At 39.6% G+C, this 19414-nt stretch overlaps 1 protein-coding gene across 3 annotated transcripts in view; it reads right to left on the minus strand.

Moving 5' to 3' along the window:
- The window catches only part of CHRM3 (cholinergic receptor muscarinic 3), a 275139-nt gene extending 255919 nt beyond the window's left edge, over positions 1 to 19220 (minus strand). For 2 of the 3 annotated variants that reach the window (XM_027684549.1, XM_027684555.1), the window contains exon 1: positions 2312 to 2389. The gene's annotated coding sequence lies outside the window, so the exon portion shown is untranslated. Of the gene's footprint in view, positions 1 to 2311; positions 2390 to 19126 lie in introns of those variants that run through there. The other variant, XM_027684546.1, reaches the window with a different exon arrangement.
- Positions 19221 to 19414: the final 194 nt, after the last annotated feature.

Raw genomic sequence — 19414 nt, forward strand, 5'->3', positions numbered from 1 at the left:
GTTTTTTATATGAATATCAGGAAAAAATTTTCAGTCCAACATAATAAATTTAATTGGACCCTCTTTCTATAGAGGTGAATTAATTAATTTCTATTGACTCTTAACAGAGGAAGAATTCAGCACATATTTCCCTCAAGTGTGCTTCCGGGAAAGGACTGGGCACAACATTTGTATCAATTCCAGCTTCATTCATCTCAATTAAGCACCTGATGATGAAAACGATGTTCTACTTCTTACAGATCTATACTGGCACCCCAGAAAAGGCTATTCAGTATCCCAAGTGACAAATTGGTATCATTAGGAGCTTCATATGATTATTTTATGACTCTTGTACCACAGATTAGTATTTCTACTTGGCTGTTACCTCTGAAGCAGAGCAGCATACCAAATGTGAAATGCAATTGCAGGCACCTTCAGCTAAACACAAATCAAAAATCAGAGTTCAGAAGAGGCATATCAGTAGTTACAACTTCTATTTTTACAGTGGGTAATAAAAGACAACATCCTGAAAAAATTCGAGGATGTAAACAAAAGGATATATTTATAGCACTTAAAGAATGATTTTGGCAAGACCAGAGTTTTTCTAGACTCAATGTACAAAGCATCTGGAAGAGACCAAAAACCAGATGAAGATGAGGAAAAACACAACAGTTACAGGTTTTACTCAAATGGTTTCTCCATTAGTTGATTCCCACCACAGAAGCAACAGAGACTTTGAATGGATGACTGAGGGCTTCCAGCTCCTCAGTCTTCTCAGACAAGTCTTCTTTCCCTCCTGTTACCTCAAGAAAATGCTAAAAGTGTTTTGCAATCATGTAAAATCATGCATCTGTAAGAAGCAATGAGGCTACAGTAAAGTCTTACAAAAGCAGCTTATAACTCCAAAACTGAACTTAAACTTGAAAGCTGTTTCAGTTTACTTTTCAACTCTTTGTTTCACCCATGAAAGTTTCCACTTGTTGCTTAAAATAGCAGAAGGAACATTTTTGTTTACTTCCATAGAAGAACAAAATCCCTGCAATATCAAGGCAATGAAGAATATATGTACGTGAGAGAGTGGAACAGCTTTTGTGGCCAAATTAGTCAAGCACTTTGTATATGGAATTAAGTATAGCAGGGAGAGCTTCCTGTTGTTCATTTTTTGCCTACTGATAGGAAGGTATTAGTGAATGCAATTTTCATATCCTTGCAAACATTTACATAAAAAGAATAGCACAATTATCTAAGAAATGTAGTTACTGTACCTATACTAACCTCTAAGCATGCATATGTGCCCAGACAACTTAGCTGTGACTCATTCCATCATTTTAAATGTAACTATGCAGGACTGTGTGAAAAGAGCTCTTTTCTACTCCCACTTGCTCATCACTGCAAGAAAGTTATCATCTGGTCCTACGAGCAAAAAAATCTCTCACATAACTCTATGTGATGACAAGAAGAGAATTTTGACCTTCTGAAGACATATTACATCTTCTGTGCATGAAATTAAAACTGAAGAGCAGTTACCATCTATGGAAGGTCCTGCCAGCTTCTGCAATATGAACGAGAATTAGAGGCTGTAGAACTGTGCTTACATACACATACACTTATGTATTTAGTCATTGCTCCCGAGAGAAGCTGCCAGTGAACAACTCCCAAGAGTATAACACACGATTACACATGAAGGGATTTGCACTGTTGCTTTGGGGTTTTTTTAATATTTTTTGCTGTGAATTTTGTCAGCAAATAATTTGCTTTGCTTTAGGTCTTGTTATGACTCAACTTTAAACCTCTCATGTAGTTTCTTATATAAACACTCAAGAACCTCAGAAGTATAAATCTTCTGTCTTTTAAATGAAACTGTGAAGCCAACAAATTTGATTTTGCAATTGATTGGTTTTAACCCAAATTACTACTGTTCAAGATTTTTCTTAATGGCAAAACAGAGACCAAACCCAATCATCTTCTCTCAAGCAAATATTTATACTCAACCAGCAAGGAAAGGGCATGTAAACACAGACTTCAGTTTGAAAGAAAAGCTCATGTGCATAGTTTACAATTGTCGCTCAGGCCAAACAGTATCCTCAGAGGCAGTGTGGAATTGAACCCGTGGGTTTAAGCATACATTACTGACTTCCCAAGAACACACTTAAGTTTGAGACTCTACTGTTCTCCTTGGCAGGAGAAGGCTTTGAATGATGAACAAGAACAATGTACACAGAGACTGTCAGTCTCAGCTGCACTCCTGTCCTTGCTTCACAGACGACTCACCTAGTCCTGAGGTAGCTCCATTTTATAGCTTTGAGGCAAAGCAGTGGTAACTTCAGTTTACCTGAAAACCCAGGACAAAGCATGACTCTTGGAAGGTTGTTCAGTGGCCTGCATAGTGACAGCAGGGGATGCAGCTACAGGACAGCCATCTCCCAAGTCATTCACATGCAACTCTTCCCTTCAGGAGACACAGGCACTGGCCTTGCTGTTGAAGCAACATGATGTGATATGAAATATACGGAGAAAGAAAACATCTGACTTGCAATTAAGACAGAAAGAGGGATGTTTGCTAAGAAACACAGAGGACAGTGACAGTTGGAGTTCTTGTTCAGGTATATGCTAGCTGGTTACAAAAAGTATAACCATGATCTCCAAGCAGTGGTAACCAGAGGAGTTGTATGTTTGGGGCAATCTCTAGGGAAATGACCATAACATGTTCAAAACTCCGTAGAACAAAGCATGTGATGCTACTTTGTATGGCAAATGAGTGATCTATCCTAAGCTAATGATTCCCCCTTCTTATCCAGGGATGAGTTTTATGGATGTGAAGGCATTGAACTAGACTGCTTCTAAGCATTCTTGGTCCAAAGTCTTCTCCTGAGAATACATTTGTCTGCCTGATCAACTTGTATCTTGACCTGCAAAGACATTCCACTCAGCTCTTGGACTAAAGAGCAAATCTACCCAATCCAAAGAAATTTTTTCACTTTACTTGCTGAGAAAGCAAAACAGCTAATTATCTTTTCTGTTTCCTTTTCAGTATTCAACCTGACTGCTTTCCACAGTTAAAAGTAATCTCATAGCATGAACTATTTCATTTACCCCAAAAGGGGATTAGGACTTCTTGGAAACATTTTCAAAATAAACAGTTTCCTTACCATGCTTAAACAATGATTATTTAAGCCATGGAGTCAAAATGACTCAGAGGAGTTGTACTTGTCATTGTACAATTTTCAGCATGATCTACAATATGACCAGGCACCAGTGACCTGTATTAATCATGGGCTAAAGTATCATTAAGGTAAAATTAATGTACTGCAATGCTCTGGCAATTGCTGTTCATGTTCCCACCCTTTCTGCTGGCTTGCCAGACTACTGCACTTCTGGTGGAGAAGTGGTCTGCAACTGAGGCCGAGCACAGGAATTCATTTTGCACAGAGCAGACATGTAAACGGACAAAAAAAATGGAATCAATTTGTATGAGCATACAGAGGAATTCTTTCCATCCTGATTATGGCAAGAGCTATTGGGTAGAAGAGCACTGCTAAAACTACCTAATTAAAAATTGCCTGTCAATATGATCAACAGGAGCTAGAAAATTACCTGCTAATGTACTGTCCCTGACTGTAAGGGAGAAAACATTTCACTTCTGACCTGGTATGTGATTTAAAATACCATGTCATTGTATTAAAAAAAAAAAAAGTCTATAATCCTGTAGCATCGACCCTAATTCTGCTTTTCTTCCCCTGTACAAGAGCTTCCAAATGCCTTAGTCCACAAGCACCAATACTCACTCATTTTTTCTTCAACATACAAGATTAGCTTCTCTCCTGTGACATGCTTACGGTTCTGCTTGCAGTTCACATTAATGGTGAAACATCTGCTATACTGCGACATAGAAGTATTGACTTAAATTTGTCACTGAAGGATTTTTCAGCAACCCAACTTGTGGAAATATTTGACTACTACAGCCTTACAGTTTAGCGAGAAATATAAGGCAGCCTCAGAAATAACAAACAGTTTCAAGAAAGAAGCTTTTAACAGATGGCTGGGAATCTGGAAACCCATTTCCAAACTATTTCCTCTAGCTGAAGACCCAGAAAAAAAACCACCATCATGTGATCCACCTCACAGTCAAAGTCCTGTGGAATTAACTGCAACAGAATATTGAAAACTTTTGGGTGGAGGGGAGTTTTTTGTTGAAGCAGATAAGCAGCTCCATTTTTCAAGGGATAAAAAATGAAATCCTTTGCATAAATGATTCATTAGTAACAAGCAGTTTACAAACTCACAAGCATCTTGAGATGCAGCTGCATCTCACCATGATAGAGTCATGTTAAGATTACATACAAAGACTTCCAGGAGCCAAATCTTGACATTTCCCCCTCACTGAGAGGTGCCTGTGCAAATGCTTGTACGTGTCCAAGTCAGGAACACATGCTAGTGAACTATTTCAACACCACCTGCCATTATCTCATGCCTGCAATTGCCTCCAGGCTCCCAGTACCTCATTATCAGACAACTTGCACTGTCCTATGGAAATGGAAAATACCTATCTAGATTTTCAAGGCATAATGGTAATGACAAAGTTTGAAAGCACTGCACTTCAGATCTATGAATGACAGAAAGTTAAACTTCCACAATTCCTCCCCACTGACTAGAGTCATTGTAAACTTTAAACTCTCCTGGGTGGCCAGCCTACCTCTACAGTCAGATAACTGTCCTCATCTCCTTTCTCTGAATTTTAACTAAATAGAGAGGATTAACAGGAACAGCGAAGGGGAAATCCCATAGCACTAACTCAGTGAAAATTAGACAGTATCATGTCCATCTGCCATCTAAACTTAAGAGTTTAAAAGTTTCCTGAGTAGTAATATAGCTGTTGTGGAACTAAGACATGCCTAAGGTAAGTTCCCTTGACTGTAGCTAGTTGACTAATTTTTAGGCTTTCTCAGAAGAGAAACCAAATTCCTCAGTCCAGAGTTATTTCTTTCAGGTTTTTTTTATTAAAGGTTATGCAATAAAGTCACTTTTGTTGCATCCAAAGTTTTGCACATTTCAGCTCAACTCTCATTACAACAATTTCAAGCAACTCCTAAAATAAAGAATTGGTGGTCAAAGCTTCTAAATATTAACAGGGGAATTCACAATTCACTAATTATACACTTGCTTTTCCAATATGAACACTGCAATACTAACACTCAGCTGACATTTGCAGTAACTTTCATATCAGAAAGATCAACAAACACAAACAATAAGAAGGAACCAGAAGTATATAACACTAAGGGTGTGCAAAAGTAAAATAAAGAAGCTGGTACACGGTCTGCTTAGATAGTGCCTTTTTCTTCAAGAGGCCTAAAGAGCTTCAGCTGTAGTTATTTAAAATTCTTGTGGGTGGCAGAAGCTGAGTGAACATTGTAGGTATTCTGTGCAAAGCTGAAGATGACTTTAGAGGAGCTACAAATTGACATAAGTAAATGTGAGCTAATGGAATATGGCTAATTTATAGCCAACCTGATGCTAACCCACATTTCTTTACATTAAGCTCCTTGAGATAAAATATCACAATACACTTCTACAGCTGTTTGCACACCATATTTACAGTTACAAAAGGAAAACTAGCCTTTCATTCAAAAATACTGTGCACATTCAACTTTATATCTTCTGGTGTCAGTATGGACTCCTGAACATGACTTCCTTATTTCAATGACCTTTTCTTTGCCTATATCAGAAATTTTTGTTAACTTGGTATGACCATTAATTTAGGTAAAGTTCAGCTGGCTAGCAAACTCCAAGTTAAAGCTGTTGAAGACTGCTAACTGATAAGTCACTAGCTACTCATCTTTTTGTTCTATGGATTAGTCAGTTTCTCAGTCAGCTCTCTCAGCTCTGTCCAAATATTGCTGGAAAGATAAAATGCCAAAACACCACAAATCAATCATTAGTCCTATTACTATTACAGCAGTACTATATCAAGGACCTTTCCCTCTTACAGGCCAGTTCAGAATATGACATTCTTACCTTCACATACACAATACAATTCAGGTTCATTCTGTAGAACCTCAGCTCTATTCCATGGGTGCCATTTCACTCAAGTTTCTCCAATAATTCATGTTTTACCCACACAAGATCTATTAACAAGCATAATCAAAACAAAAACTTCCTACCCAAACCCATGAATGACAACCTCTATTCTTATAATTTTGTGCATAATTACCTATTTAGAATATTTATTCCAGTTCCATGATTCTCACAAATAAAAGTCCTAATATATACACAGATCACTTCATCAGAACTGAACTTGTAAATAAAATACACATAACCAAAAATATTTGGAAAAATTATATACAGCTAACCAGCAGAGGGGTGCAAAAAGGACACTGGAAATTCAGGAGGGAAATTATAATCTTCAAATGAAAGGCTCTGGTCTGGTTGTTACTCCAAACTAGGATCAGAGGAAGAATATTTCTTAAGCTTATCTTCACATGAAAATAGCTACACATATTATAGCTTTAATCTCATTTAAATTAATATAATGTAACTGCTGCAAATAGTTTGGGGATATTTATTTCAATTTATTTTGCTTAAGTTGATTAGGACAGGCCTTGAAGTATGTTTTGCACACGTACACTCCACACACATCATTGGGTAAAACAAGACCAAGTGGCCACATATTTCTAGAATTCACATTTCTGTTTCAATTTACTAGGAGAGGGTAATATCTCTGGCAGAAAAAAAAAATGGAAGGATTTTTGAGTTTTCCAGTTTTCATGGTTTAAAAATGTTGTAAACAAAACACACAAGTAAAACTCAGCAGAAAAAGCCCCACGCTTTTCACTGTCTGAGCTTAAAAAAAAGTAAAAGAAAGTGAAAGACAGGCTGAAGTGAAACTTCAATTTGTCCAAATCCAAAACAAAAAGAAACCCAACCTGTAGCTTAACAGTACTAGGTGTCACCCCACATCTTTAAGACAGAAACACAGCCAGATGGTGTATCCATACATCTATCAAATGTAGAACACTTCTATAGTGTTTCCTCTATGTTGTAGCTTTTAGATATAACCTCCTGCATGAGCTATCCAAACATGTTAAGTGAACATTTTCTGCATCTATTCATTGCTCTTAATCATTAATAATCCAGGACACTTGGCATCAAAGACTGGGGGAGGGGGAGAGGGGAGGGTGAAGGGAGATATCAGACCTCCAGTTTTCTAGTATATACATCCAGGCCCAAGTATACCTTATCATCTTAACCATTAGAATTCTCAAATTTCTAACAGAAATGTTTCTTTTTAGGACTTCTGCCAAAAACAGTAAGGTAATTATCTTACATTCCCTAAACTGACGATACTAACCTGTAAGTGGCCATGAATTAGGTGCAGGACTTTCCACAATCCATGCAGAAATTAAATTAATAATTTAACATTGTAGCTTCAACCCAGTTACCAATGAATCCACAAAGCTTTGCATTTGTTCACCCTGAGATCAGAGGCAGCAGCTTTACCAATTGAAAAACCAAGAGAAAGGCCATTAGAAGTTATTTTTAATACAGTAAAAAATAAATACATAATGAAGGAAAGTAGCTGCTAAAGCTAAAAACAAACACCACCACAGTTTCAAACACACAGCAAATGAAAAAAATTTAAAAAAAATCTGAGTAATTGAAAGAAATAGCCTGGAAATCCGAGTTTTGGTATGCCTAACATTAAGATTCAGAAATGCTCTCCTTAATGACATTGCAACACACAATTTCAATCACAATCATAAAGCAGAGTCAAAGTCATGCAAGTCACGCAATCACAAAAGGTTGTAACACAAATGTTCTCAGTGTTCTAGTGTTCTTGTTATATAAATCAATACACAAGACAAATAAATTATTACCCATCCAATTATGTAAGCCATATCAACAAAATGTTACCACCTTATAAAATAAAAAGGATGAGGTTTGGGGTTTGTGGGGTTTTTTGTTTGTTGATTTGGAGTTTTCAGGGTTTTTTGGGTTTGTTTGGGGTTTTTTTTGGGGGGGCAGGGGGTTGTTGTTGGCTGGGGTTTTTTTTTAACCATAACTCCATAACTTCTATAGAAACAGTAATGACTTAGAGAAGCAGAAGCAAAACTACAGCTGTTGTAAAAGGAATGCATTATTCCTAGAAACAAATAAACCCACCAAACAACAACATATGAAGTGAAACAAGTTGATGATATCTGACACAGAAAAGGATACTGGTCACCTGTATGACTCACTGTACCACGGAAACTTTTGAACTGATGTAATAAGGATAAGACCTCAGCATGCTAATACTGGCAGGTTGCTACGTATTAGACATTTAGCTACATTAAAAGTAATCAATATGCTAAAAATTGTTTCAATCCCAATATTTTCTCCTTGAAAACAACATATCCAATCATATTTATATTTGAAATTCCATTTTCTTAACTTGCAAATATGACAACAAGTGATGTACATGTGCTAAAACTGTGGGAAAGAAATTAGGCGAAATGAGCTTTTTTGTGTACTATTTTATTTCAAGTGAAGTTCACTTGAGATCATACTTGGTTTTCTCCTGATTGCTGCTGTCAGCCTACAAGTCACATAGTCTTCCTTCTTCTGTTTCAGGCATTTAAAAGCATGATTTTACCATAGCCATAATTCAAGAGCTGATCCTGGCAGCTTACATCAGCAGTAGATTTGCTCACAAGAGCCCTGAAAAGCTTTAGCATGTAATGCTTCATGAAAATTCTGCACTCCAAGTACCTATTTACTGAACCACATTTCTGGATGTCAGACTTAACATGCACTTACTTAAATGAGGTTTTTCCAACCCAATTAAAGAAAGTTGTCTAATACAAATCTGTAAAACTAAATCCATGCTTGCTTAGCATTCTTGAAAAAAAGCATCTTTCCAGAATCATCATTTTCATTTAACAACTTAACACTGTTTTTTGAGGAGGAGGCAGGAGAGAAGACTAATAAACACTAGTAAAAATCGTGATATCTGTTCACCTTCAATATTTTATTCACAGATGGCAATAAATCACAATGAATGCAGAAATTAATATAACAAATGACATTTTTCTTCCCCAAGTGGATGGAAAGGTAAACAGCTTTAAAGCTTGTAAGACTGTGCTTTTAACAATGGATCGCTTGGGTTGTGCTTACGAGAAACATATCTCATATAAAGTATGATCTTCAGGAACATAGTATTGAAAATAAGATTTGAATGAATCCTTCAATGAACTTTTTACCAGTAAAATAAACATCCAATATTTTTAATCACTGGTATGAACCTAAAACTTTGATATCAACACAAAAACTCATCAGTTCCCAAAGAGTTTGGACATTAAAGAAAGTTAAAACAGTTTTGTGTCCAAACTAATACAAATTTGTAACTTAGTTTAAGTTCTATCCATCTCAAGCTGGAAGTGTTCAAGCCGACATCACTGCAAAAGAAAATTCAAAATTTCTAGAGAGATTGCAGTAGAAAATTATCACATCTTAGGCAGTTTTTAAAGACTATATATGAAACCTATTGCTGTATTTATAAACATTTTGTGAGACCCCTGGTGGCCTAGTGGTTAGCGTGCAGGACTTTCACTGCTGCGACCACGGGTTCGAATCCCGGTCTCCCGGCCTGATGGAGGTCGTTAGCCCTGTGTGGCCATCCATCTATGAGAAGGACACTCTAAACAAACCTACGTCGTGAGGACCTCACTGCCATTGTCCAGGCTTGCTTGGCCCCGGCAGATGAACCTTAGGATTAAAGGGTGGGCTCAGTTCAGCGCAGGCTGTGTCTCACCTAAAAAATCCATTGCGCAGGCTGGAAAGGTAAAAGACCTTTCCCCAAATCTTCGTTCGCGAAGATGGGCCATTATATTATTTATAAACATTTTGTTGACCCTGGCTGGATACCAGCTGCCTCCAAAGCTGCTCTATCACTCCCCTCCACAACTGAATAGGAGAAAGAAAATAAAAGGCTACGGTTGAAGATAAGGGCAGGGAGAGATCACTCACTGATTGCCATGACGGGAAAAACAGACTCCACTTTGGTAATAAGTTCGAAAATTTGCCCCATCAAAATCAGAGTAGAATAATGAGAAATAAACCCAAATCTTCAAAACACCTTTCCCCCATGAATGGGATCTACAGTCAGTTCATCACACATTGCCTCAATTGCTCCTTCCTCCTCGAGGGGAGAACTCCTCACACTCTTCCCCTGCTCCAGCATGGAGTCCCTCCCACTAGAGACAGTCCTCTACCAACTTCTCCAAAGTGAGTCCTTCCCATGGACTGTAGTGCTTCACGAACTGCTTAAGCATGGGTCCCTTCAGGTCACAAACCTGATCCAGTGTGGGCTCCTCTCTCCACAGGTCCTGCCAGAAGCCTGCTCTAGCATGAGCTTCACAGAGGGTCACAGCCTCCTTCGGGCACCTACCTGCTCCAGCATGGAGTCCTCCACTGCCTGCAGGTGGATCTCTGCTCCACCGCAGACCCCCATGAGCTGCAGGAGGACAGCCTACCTCACCACAGTCTTCACCACAGGCTGCTCTGGTGCTTGGAGCACCTCCTCCCACTCCTTCTTCACTGACCTTGGCATCTGAAGAGTTACCGTCCTGTAAAGTAACTTTTTTCCCTTCTTGAATGTTATCCCAGAGATGCTACCAACATCACTGATGGGCTCAGCCTTGACCATCAGTAGGTCTGTCTTGGAGCTGTCTGGCACTGGCTTTATCAAACATAAGAGAAATTTCTAGCAGCTTCACACAGAGGCTGCCCCTGTGTGCTCCTACTACCAAAATCTGACCATGCCAACCCAATAAACCTCTTTTCAATCTTGCTTGCACATTTTTGCCTCTTTAGCATTCCCTTCAGTAAACAAACACAGCTTTCATTGAGCTGAGTGAGAATGAAAATTACTGACTCAGTACTGAACAGTATAAACACCGTCTGCTACTTCTGAAAAGTACAGTTCATCTTCACCTTCCATATAGTTGCTTTCACAAAACAACTGAGTTTTTTTGAATGGAGATATTGAATGGGAGGAAAAGTAACAGTCACTTGTATTTTTATTTGGAAGTCTTAGTAGGTACTATGCTTTTCCAGTGAAAACTGCTGTATGACTGAAAAGGAAAAACCTGACAATCCAAGGCACATACCTATGACTATCTATCAAGAGGAAAGTCAGACACTGTCATCAGATTTGTTGATATATTCCCATATCACACTGCAGTTTAACACCAAGGAAAAGGAGAACCAATACATCTGTCTAACACGTCATCACTAGCCAGTAGCTACTGAATGGCAGCTTCCAGAAATGGAGCTGCAAATTATTCTCATTGCTTTTCTATTTATATTCGTTCCCTTTGCATTGTATAGCATTACTTTTAGCAACTATTTTCTATAGCAAAATCCTTTACTCCTTGAGTTGTAGTTCAGTAAGTTTCTCTTCCACACACATTTCCTTCATCATAGACCTTTCATCACCATTTGCTCTGAAGTCATTCTTTTTTAGCCCCTTTTTTTTTATTCTGCATCCAGACACTAGAGATCAATGTTTTTTGTCTTCCAGAGAAAATCTATGTCTTTTTTAAGAGTGAATTTTTTTCCATCACTTCCTGCAGGAAATACAAGATAATTTTATACAAAACAATGACCAGAAAAAGATTATAAAGACATTTGAAATCAACAACTCTTCACTACAAGCCTCCTTACTAGATCTAAATCTCCTTGAATTTCTCTCAGCAGCTCCAGGTCCAAGACATGACTCCAATTCTCTTTTTTTCCATACCTCCTTAAGAGACACTGCTAAATTGACTTTGCTTCTTAGAAGAAGCTTTCTGCAATAGATATTTTAGAACAATGTTTACATACACAAATATTCCAAGGATCATTCGTCTTTCAAGAATCCTGTAAGTAAAAGATACTCAGCATTTCTTCACTATTGATTTTTTAATGTTCTTTTAGCTTTTATTGCAGTATTTTCTTTAGGATTTCCCAGTTAACAAAGCCATATCACTATGCTACTAAAAGGAACAACCAGGAGGTACAAGTGGAAGGGAAATTTAAAGCTTTGACTGCTTGAAAATGGTACCATTTGACATTATGCAGAGAGCTTTGGAGGGTTCTTCAAGAAAAGGTGTTCTGACAAGAGAAAATTGCAGCGCTGTGGCCTTCCGTGCAATTTCATTTTCAACATTTACCTCCTATCAATTATTACTTGCAAGGTTAACAGTCTGGTCAGAGTAACCACAGAAGGTCTGCTGGGTGTCAGAGGCACTGCATATAAGGAAACATATGTCAATAATACACAGAAGAGGCAGTCTTGACATCCAGTGAAGCACCATTATGAAGCCATCCACTTCTCAAGGTGAAGCAAGAATCCACACAATGACCCTTCCCCCCCCAGGAAACTGTCACATCCTTCCCAGGATTTCTGCCCCAGGTATGTTCTCCCCTCAGCACCTAGAATCATGTTATTCCATTTTTTTCTGGGTCTTTTACTGTTCCCCCTTCTTCTTTTCTCTGTCCTGTATGTATGGCAAGAGTACAGGCTCCCACAACACTACTTTCAGACTTCCCTCCTATAAGCACTGCCCCTTCTTTGACTTTTTCTTTTCCTTAATTTACAGTTTTCTTGTTCTTACCCTTCACCTGTCCTTATACTCCGTTCTCACACAACCTTCTTTCAGTGCAATCAACATCCTCAGAAACCTAGCTCCCCCTAAAGATTTATAAGCTTTCACTACCTCAAAATCTATCACGGCCAATAATAGCAATCACGGACTTGCAGTGCAAGATATTTCCCTTTTATTCCAATGTTCCTCAGGTGTTTGGATCTTCCACACCCCTTATGCCTCCTGATGTGTGTGTGCATTTATGGATAACTTCCCTTGTCTGTCTGTTATCAAGAGAGATGACAAGGTAAAATGCAAATAGCAATCCATTTCAAGGAAGGAAAAAAAAAAGATGCTGGTGAAAAAGCAGAGATAAAGCACTATCTAATTCTGACTTCATAAATTTGGATTATTTGCTGTCCAGCTAATCCTGAAACCTACTTAGGGTTTTCCTGCACATCCACTCTCAGGGCTAAAGAGCAACTACACTTTGAGTGAAGATGCAGCAGTTTATGTTGAAACATTATTATCAAAGATAAAAATCTACAGAGTATTTCACAGGGTGATGTATTTTATCTCTGATGAGACACAATGTGCTGTAATTATTTTGTTTGAAACAAGTATGCACTTTCATATAGCAACTGGAGATGATCAATAAAAAGATAATTCTGAAAATTTTCAGGTTCTGTTCTTTCATGACAGTTTTGAGTGTTTATATTACTCCCTTTAAAAGCTCCTTAATCCTTTAAATAGTTCTTACTATTGTGCTTATTACATATTGAGATTGAATTCTCTTACTAATTGTCTGCAGTGAAGTTCGAAAGGATTAGTTGCTATAGCAATACTTCATGTTGATTCAGAAATTAATGATAAAAGAAGTGGCAATTAGTACTATTAATTTTTACTAGAGAAATATGGGAAAGTGCTACAAGGCTGCTGCCCAAAAAGAATAAAAAAAATAAAAAACCAAACCAAACAAACAAAAAAAGCAGTATGATAGGTGACCAATATAGAACTTGCAGCCATCAAAGCAAGCATAATGGATATTTCATGCTTCAGTATGTGCAGCATGAGTATTGCTGTCTTAATACCTCGAGACAGAGCCAGCCTCTGTTGTGTTTCAGGAATTCCCATAAGATCACAAGGATATGTCTCCTTTCATACATAATGGCACCCAGTGGGACAAGATCCTCTACATTAGTATAAGGAAGAGGAATTTAATACTTTTCTCTGCAGATTTGACACTGTTCTTGACACAGAGCTTTGCAGAGACCTTTCTTTGGCATTTTTAGTGAATGCAAGTATGTTCATTCAAGACAATGACCTGCTTACTCTCATTCCTGAGTAATAGCCATGAAGCGGATAAGTGTTTTCCAGGTCACACGAAACCAAACGAGGTAATTAATATTCTATAACAACATTACAATTATCTCACCAAATTATTTATTATTTGATTTTGTTGCAGCCCAGTACCTTCTACAAGATATTTAAGGTTTCAGAGAGAATTTTCCTTTTTTTTTTAGGCTTGACTTGCTATTTAAATCCTATAAAGAATAGTGTGCCTCTGCATAACTGTTTGAAGTGTAAGGTTGAAGGAAGTGGAACACTTTCCTTCTTCAGTATGTATTTAGTAAGATTTTTTTTTTAATGTACGATTTGACAGCCTTAATAGTGTATTTCCTGCTCCTAGAAACCCACATAATTACTGAACTCAAATTTATTTATTTCATAATGAAATGATGGAGGTTTTTTATAAATCCTTGTGGATAATAGATAGCATTTTTTTCCCCTTCAAAACTGTCAGGTTTATTTCCTTTAGATGTTATAGCTGATAGCTTCTCAACAATCCTGCATGAAAGTCTGAGGTTTCTCAAAACCCATTAATCCTAGATGCTGGAAGGATCTTCTGCTTAGGAGAAGGACATACAAGAATAAGGAGGCTGCAGGACAATGTATGTTGTTACAACTCTATACATTTGACCTGAAAAGGAGTCCCTTCATACATCATATGGAGCCTTAAAGGTGCGGGAAGAACCTTCAGCATCTGGCTCCTAATGCTGTCAAATAAGGTAGTAATGAACAAAATGTTCAACACAAACACAGCTAGAGCTAAGCAGGTAAACAACATTGCACAAAACCCCTTGACCAACCACTGGCATTGAGATTAGATAATTTTCTTTAACAGAAGTCATGTACATACAAAGACATGCACTAGAAACTCCAAGCACTTTTTAATCCCTTCCTTCCAAGTTTCTCAGTCCTCTATGAATTTGTTTGTTAGAGACAAACTTCTGACTTTTGTATTACAAGCTTTTGTATGTCACAATTAATCTTTTTCCCATGGGGATATACTGGGAATGCAGAAGGACAGATTATCATCTAAATATGGTGAGAGATTAACCTTACACATCATCACACAGAGTCCTTACCCAGAGGGGGAAAGAAAAAATAACCAGAAATATAGATCATTATAGAGCCCAATTCCATCAACTTGCTGAATTTAACTGGACAATTCTGAACCCCCTGGTCACATTCACTATGCCCATAAGAACTAGCAGAGCAGCCACAACTTCCTGGAGATCAAGTTTAGGAATAATGCTCACAACAGAGATACACCAGACGGTTGGTCTGCATGGACTCTGATACTGTGACTATAAGTGAGTATTGCACTTGGGTAAATGAACAAAACTTTGAATTTGCTTGCAGGAAAGTGTTCTAAATTAAAAAATGTTAGGTTTTTGTTTACTCTATCTTTAGAATGAAAGGACAAAAAACAGAAAAGGAAAGGTAATGGTATTGACAAGTGGCTGCATTTTTGAATAGTATCCAGGAAAACATTTTCTGATTATCCATACCCTAGCTGTATTATTAAATATTTCTCTGTTACTATCTCCATCAAGATTAATTTACAGAAGTATCAAGCTGCCTCTAGCTCTCATTCTAGCAACTGATTATTTATCATTTGTAATATAACTGACATCTTTTGTTTTTCCAAAGATTTTCCAACCATAGAAAAGACCATGCCTTCAGTTTGCAAATTTAATAAAGGAATTCACTTAAGCCTACCCTCCTTTACACCAACAGATGCCTGCAGCACGAAACCACATACTTAGAACATGCAAGAGGGTTAATCGTTCTTACACACAGTAATTTCAACATTTGACATTCAGGAGAATGCCTTCTCTTTTTGCCCTCACTGAATCTCTAATCAGGCTTCCATGCACAAGGTTGTGTTACAGTGGCACTCAACCAAGGCACAAGAAGTAGCAAATGTTGCAGCCTGCTCTTATCCTCTCTTAAAAGAAAAATAAGACAACTTCTGAGCATGAAGTCATAGTCTAATCATGGCACACCAGGCTTATACTAGATTTATTTAGAATGTTTTGCACACCAACACCATCAGGTACACAGCCTCGTATATGCTACAACACTGCTTGATGGACTGAGAGGCACAATTTTGGCTTCTAGAAGTGTAGGTGATGGACACTCTCCCAGCATCTCTAACTGACAGCTTCACACATTACAGCAGCCGTGAAGTCTGGTAGAATTTATATTCTTCAATTGAAGACACAGAGTGAAGTTACAGGGAATGTAGCAACACTGTTGAATGGATTTGCAAAACAGACTACTTTTGGTGTTACCAGGCTCTTTTTTTTTATTCCGAGCTTACAGATCCATTTAAATATCTGTTACATATTCACAAAATATGGTACTTATATACAGATAAGAATACTGAGATGGCACTGCATATCCTTCCCCACATATTTTTATCCATACTGTTCCTTATTTTAAAGCTTTATTATATATCTTCACTAAATGAAAATCTGCCATTATAGTAAGGGACACTATTAATATTAGTAAACTGTTCTATCATATCATGTACTACACTAAGCAACCGTGCATTTACATGCACTGAGCAGAGCTTTCATTGCCTTCAAATATTGCACAAATACTTTGTCTTATCCTCAGAACACCATCTCCTCTTAATGGCAAACAAGCTGTAATATGATAATGAACAATATTAATTAAGGTCATCCAGATTACTCAGACTTTTTCCAAGCGTCAAGCACCTTTTGCACCCCTTTCTTTTTGAGTCACATAATGCTGCGTAAGCACAGGAATTGTTGGCACAAAGTACACATTTAGGCTGTCTGCTACAATCAAGACAGAGAGAATAGGATATATGACATATGAACCATAATGCTGTAGTATTTGTGTAGAAGAAATTTCTACCTTAGTCATCACAAGATTTTCTTTAACATTTCAGGATTTGATCCTGAAAACACTGATAGCACTAAGGCTAAAACCCAAATACTAATGCAAGAAAGGGAGGTTTGAGAGTTTTAAAGCAGTTACTATAGCTTTAGAATGAAGAGTGTAGTAAGTGCAACAATTTTTTACACCAGCTTACAAATTAACCAAGACATTTTACTCCTTAATACTAATACTTAGAACTGTAATTTAAGGCACCACACATCACACCATCACACCAAACTGTGTGATGTTTCATATGGCCATGGCTGGTTTTCACTATGAAAACAAGTACTGAGGCTTCTACTCTAAAATGTATAAAGCTGTTGGATGCAGACTATATTACTATGAGTAAGATTAATTTTTTGCAATAACAGAAAGAAAAATGGACTGCACTTAACAATTATACAGATATATGACACAAAGTATGCCACTGGCCCCCTCCAGAAAGTTACTATTCATCTACTTGAAAATGAGATGAATTTACACCTCATGACAGTTTCTGTAATAAATTAGGTTTCATTTCTTTTGAATGAAACAGGAAAGGATAAAAGACTGAATTTCTGGGTTTGGTGGCAAAGTGCATCTGTAGAAGAGGAGAACTTGCAACATGTTTTGATATAGCTGGCAGCAAGTCAGATGAATTTCATAACGGATTATCCCTGGAGCATTTCATTTCTTTGTTACTAAAATCCAGCAAAACTGCTACATTCAAAACAACCCAAGAAAATTGTTTTCAGTGTTTCAGCTCAAGTCAACTGATTCTGGTTTCCTAATGCTGGAGTTACTCTGTTAACATGCACAGGACACCAACGTAAAAACACATTACTCTGAACGAGATTCAGTACTGGAAAAATTTAGTCTTTATAGTGCTCTACGGGGCAATACACATAAAAGATTCTGGTAATAAGAGAACTATATTAATTTTTTTTTAAGAAGAGAGCAAAAAACATGAAAACTTTTTTAGACACAACATCAGAAACCCCTGCATTACTTCTTTATTGCCATGGAAAATTGCTACTGTATGAGTGACCTGCTTGCTTTCAAACTGAAGCATGTTTCTGAAAGCCATCAAACCAGGCTTCCAACGTGGAAAAAGCAGCATTTCCTACTGCAGTCCTGGTCCAATACAACTAAGTAAACAAAACGCTGCCAGATTAAATATAGAGGCAGGCGAAATAAAATCAATATATCATTCACTAACTTTGAGGTGTATAGGTACGTAAACAAAAAAAGAAAAAGTAGTAATATTTCAGTCAATGTAGGATGTAAACACAAGAAAATACATCACTTGGGCAACATCCTCAGGACATATCCCGACTTCTGTTTGTTGTTTTTAAAGTTTGTCAACCTGTGTCAGCAATACCGAAGTTATAGTTCTTCGGTCTGCGACTACTTCTATATATGGTCAGCAAAGATATTTGCTGGGATTTGCGTTTTTCCAAAGTAATCCCAGACAATCAGAAGCCAGTTAATCAGTAAGAAAACCCGCACGAGTGGATCCATAGCCCTTCACACGAGTCCATTGGGGCTTCTCTGCCCCAAGACTTATACAGCGAATGGAATACTACCAGTTATGGTTTTAAGCAAATACTCGGGCTCTGCTTCAGACACTCCCGTGGGTGCGCTGGCAGAGCACACCCTACCCCCCGCTACCTTCCCAAACTCCAGCCCGCACTCCGGTGCGCGATACCCGTTGGATCCAGAAAGGAGCGGACACCGCTCACAGTCGCGGGGACGGTCAGTGACTGCCCTCGGGGAGGCCGCTCAGCGCTGCGCGCCCCCGCACTGCCCCCGCCCGACCTGCCCGACAGCCGGCGGCACGTCGAGCGCTGCCCCGGGGCTCCGGGGCGAGCCGCCGCAAGACAAGACGCCGCGCTGTGCGGCGGCGGCCCCCGACCACTCCGACTCAGAGAAGGACGAGCCCACGGGCACCTCGCGGTGCTGCTCGAGGGGCGCAGCGCTCCCCGGGAGCGGCCGCTCCGCCGAGCCCCGCGGGGAGCGGGGCAGCCCCACCGCGCTCCGCGGAGCCCTCCGGCGGCCGCCGCCGCTGCGACCGCCTGACTCCCCCACCCCGGGAGGACAGGGAACAGCGGGCAGAGAGTCCTACGGCTCCTCACCCACCCCGCCGCAGGGACCGTGTCCGCAACTTTCCCCGCGGGGAATTCCGCCGCGCTGCCGGCCCGGGCGGCGCCGCACGCCGCTACCCACCGCTGGCACAGCGCACGCAAGAGAGGACAAACAAAAAAAAGCCCCCTAGACCCTCTCGAACCGGCGTTTCTCCTCCTTCCTACCTGCCCGGCTCCCGGCGACCCCACACCGCCCGCTCCGCGCCGAGCGCTCCCCGCGGCGCCCAGGTGGCGTTAGGAGCGCGCTTCCCACGGGCGGCGCGCCCCCGGCGGCTGGCACATCCCCCACCGGGCGCCGCCGGGAGGAGGGCGCTCCGCACCCGCCCGCGACACCGACACCGCCGCCGCCGCCGCACCTGTGCCCGGGCAGCGGCACCGCCCCTTCAGTGCCGGCCCCCGGGTGGGCGGGGGCGCGCCGGGACCGCTCGCCCCGCGCCCGCCGCCGCCCTCCCC

The sequence above is a fragment of the Neopelma chrysocephalum genome, unplaced genomic scaffold (assembly GCF_003984885.1).
Source record: "Neopelma chrysocephalum unplaced genomic scaffold, ASM398488v2 Primary Assembly neopelma1_23, whole genome shotgun sequence".
Lineage (NCBI taxonomy): Eukaryota > Metazoa > Chordata > Aves > Passeriformes > Pipridae > Neopelma > Neopelma chrysocephalum.